The sequence below is a fragment of the Podarcis gaigeae genome, assembly GCF_964106915.1.
Source record: "Podarcis gaigeae genome assembly, chromosome: 8".
NCBI lineage: Eukaryota > Metazoa > Chordata > Lepidosauria > Squamata > Lacertidae > Podarcis > Podarcis gaigeae.
In genome coordinates, this window is record NC_139684.1 from 73,228,202 (window position 1) to 73,231,856 (window position 3,655).

General features: G+C 47.1%; 1 pseudogene across 1 annotated transcript; it reads right to left on the reverse strand.

The window, feature by feature from the left end:
- Positions 1-237: 237 nt before the first annotated feature.
- On the reverse strand, positions 238-3,408 carry LOC310851879 (free fatty acid receptor 2 pseudogene; annotated as a pseudogene). The gene is made up of 2 exons (XR_014568728.1): positions 3,262-3,408; positions 238-1,912 (listed from the first exon to the last, which is right to left on the reverse strand). The product of XR_014568728.1 is annotated as a free fatty acid receptor 2 pseudogene (transcript).
- Positions 3,409-3,655: the final 247 nt, after the last annotated feature.

The window sequence follows — 3,655 nt, forward strand, 5'->3', positions numbered from 1 at the left end:
GAGCCGGCATACAGCTTCTGGGTCATGTGGCCAGCATGATTAAGCCACTTCTGGCGAACCCGAGCAGCGCACGGAAATGCTGTTTACCTTCCCACCGGAGTGGTACCTGTTTATCTACTTGCACTTTGTCGTGCTTTCGAACTGCTAGGTTGGCAGGAGCAGGGACTGAGCAACAGGAGCTCACCCCGTCATGGGGATTCAAACTGCCGACCTTCTGATCAGCAAGTCCTAGCTCTGTGGTTTAACCCACAGCACCACTTGCGTCCCTTCCACCAGCAGGTATTAGACCGTAAACCCAAGGTGGGGGCAAATGTGGCCAGTGGGTGGAGAGAATTCTCCCATGTATTGGCAGAGACTGATGTCTGTACCCCTGCATACTATTTGCATATAACCAGGCTTTTTTAAAAAAGAAAACTGACACCACATAAGCAGCTCAGACATGTGAGTTCTCAGTGCAAGAGGCAGTCTGACGCAGGAAAAGTTCAATCAGGTCAGAACTACCAAGACCACCTATAAATCCATTTAAAACGGATTTCCCTCCATCCCTACTCTGGAGGTAGAACACCTGGAAATCACTGGAAGATGCAGTCTCATCCTTGATGTTTGCAAACGACGACAACTGAGATATTCCTGCCAGCCAAAAACAACCAAGTTTCCCCCATTTTCAAGGTGATGTTAATTTCCAGTTCAAAATGCAGGTTGAAATGGTAAGTTCATGGCTTCAGGTTGAAAACTTGCGTTGGGAAACTAGAACAACTGGCAGATTATGGATGGGGATACTGTTTGGATTTGAATGTTCTCTGCTTCCTGTGAGCTTAAGCACCAGGTTTGCTTCCTCGTGTGGCGTGCTTGCTCCAGACTGCTCAGTCATCTGATGACCCAGATCTTTGCTGAGTCGTAAAAGGAGTAGGGGTGGGAGCACCTGCCAGTCCACTGGGGAGATCTGAAGCTTTCACATGTCCAGCTCCTGCTTTGTTGTCTTCAGGAGTCTTGCAGCAACACAAACAGCAGGGCGACACAACAGCCTGGATCTTGCTACACATGCCAAACCAGCAGTTGCCGAAGGTTCGTCGGATGGTGTGGGAGGAGAAGAAGAAGATGATAGGGTCCAAGGTGGTGTTCAGGGAGGTGAGGAAGAAAGTCTCTACTCTCCAGGAAGGACTCTCCTTATTAATGAAGCCCACAATGTGAGAGATGTTGTATGGTGCAAAAGCAATGGCGAAATTGAGCAACGTGGCCACCGCCAGGCACACCGCCCGTTTCTTTTTGTGGGGAGGGATGTTGGGCATGGTGCTCAAGATGCAGATCACGTTGACATAGCAGAAAAGGGTGATGGCGAGAGGCAGGCAGAAGAGGAGGATGCAGAGCTCCAGCCGGAAAGGGAGAAGGATGTGGAGCTGCTCTGGGGAGAAGCTGTAGTAACACGTGGTGATGTTAAGGTCTGACGGGGTCCTGTTGTGGTATTCGACAGCATAGACAATGCTGGCACAGTGGGAGCAGGCCAGGAACCAGAAGAAGATGCTGGCTGCTCTTGCCGAGGTTGGCTTGCGGTTCAGCTTGTGCTTGACCGGATGGGCAACACAGAGATAGCGTTCCACACTGACCGCCATGAGGAAAAGGGTGCTGAGGTAGATACTGCTGTAGAAGAAGAAGTTGGTGAGTGGGCAAAGGAAGCCAGGAAGAGGCCAAGTCATGTCACTGGCAACCTCCACCATTTTAAAGGGCAGGAAGCACAGCAGGAAAAGGTCGGAGATGGTCAAGTTGCACAAGAAGATGTCAATGGGCACTGGCTTCTGCCTCACTTTCTTCAGGAATGCGTAGCCAGCCAGTAGATTGGAAGGCAAGCCTGTCAGGAAGGAGAAGGTATAGATTGCAAGGACAAGAGCCTTCTTCATGGGTGTCATCTCAGCTTCTGCAAAAGAAGGGTGAGATTATGAGATAAGAACGTTAAGTGAGGAAAGCTGTCTCTAATGCTCAAAGTATCATTCAGAGATGACTGTCCTCTCTCTTGGAACGCACTCAGTCTCCTTTATAGTACGAACTATAATGTTTCCCCAGTGGATAGATCTGGGGTGGTCAATGTGGTACCCTCTGGATGTCATCAGATCACAACCCCCATCATCCATTACCACTGGCCAAGGGGCTGGGTCTGTTGGGAGTTGGAGTGCAAAGCATCAGGCAAGTACAACGGAGGGATGAAATGGACAAATCCTTCCATCGCCATCACGGAACAGGCATGAGCTAAGCAGGCGTGAGCTCTGTGAGTCTTAAAGTAAGCTGGAGATACCACTTCTTTTTTTGTGGGTTGGTAGTTAAACTGCTGTTTTGTCAGCCCCTTCAGTGAAATCTTTCAACGGCAGCTTGATGTGTGATGCAATGTTGAAGTTTTTGCAGCTCAAGCTGTTGCCAAAGCACAAGAACAGTCTAGAGTTTCTTTTTTTATTTGTAATAAAAAAAGAGAATGAGTATCAGTTCCCAACTCTAACTGTGCATTGCAGTGCTGTGTTGTGTTGGCTGTCGCTTCATGTTGGGTTGGATCTTAATTCATTCATAAATTCAGTGGCCCTGATTTGCATTGCACCAAGGAGGTGGCCCAGCTGTGTGTTGTGAATGGAGAGCAGATGTCTCACAAGGTAAAATATACTGGTTCATGAAAGACGCTCAGCTGGTCTCCCAGCTTAAACAGATGTGCTTCATAAACCCAAACCCCATTATTCCTTCTCAGCACAAGGTCTGCCTTTGAGTATTCCCAGTTTGGGTATTCCACCTGCCTGAGGCCACGGTCACACCATACATTTAAACAGTAGGATACCACATTAAACAGGCAAGGCTTCCCCACATCCTTGTAGAAATTCATAGCCTTATCTACTGTGCATTTGTCTCGTTCACTTTTAAAGCTACCCAAATTGGTGGCTGTCACCACATTTTGCGGTAGGAAATTTCTTGGCTTGACTACGTGCAGCATGAAGAAATACTTTTTGTTATCTGCCCTAAATCTTCTCAGGCTCCAGCACTTATGAGTTCTTGTATTATGAGAGAGGAGAACAGTTCCTCTCTAGCGTTTTCTCCATACTGCACAAATTTTCCTACACCTTGATCATTCCCCGTTTACATCTAAAAACCAACTTAAAAGCCCCCAAACATTGTAATTTTCCTAATATGGGAGTTGCTTCAACTTCTGGATTCATGTCTACCAATAATCATAATTCTAACTATTTCACTATATTAAGCGTTTCAAATTCCCCCCCCCTCTAAACTTACTTGTGTTCTAGGGGATCAGTCACTCTGCTCTGTCTCCACGGAGGACTAGAACCACAACCTTCCAGAGATGACTCAAAGACCAGCCTGAATTCTTTCTTTCAAAAAGATGCCAGTGGGCATATTCACATGTGCCTTGAGAAAGTTGGAGCATCTGTCCAACAGACAAAAGTGCAAGTCCTTATGAGACAATCTGGAGGAAGTGAGGTCATTTGCAGAAAAAGGAACCCATCATAAATAGCAACAAATAGACTGGAAACCCTGTGGCAGAGGGGGAGGAAACTGATTTCAACGTCACTATGAAAGTCAACCATTGTGCAAACCTTTAATGAAACCCTCTCCAATCTTCTTTTTAACTAGGTTTTTCCATTTCCCTCCCCACTCCCCAACATGGCAG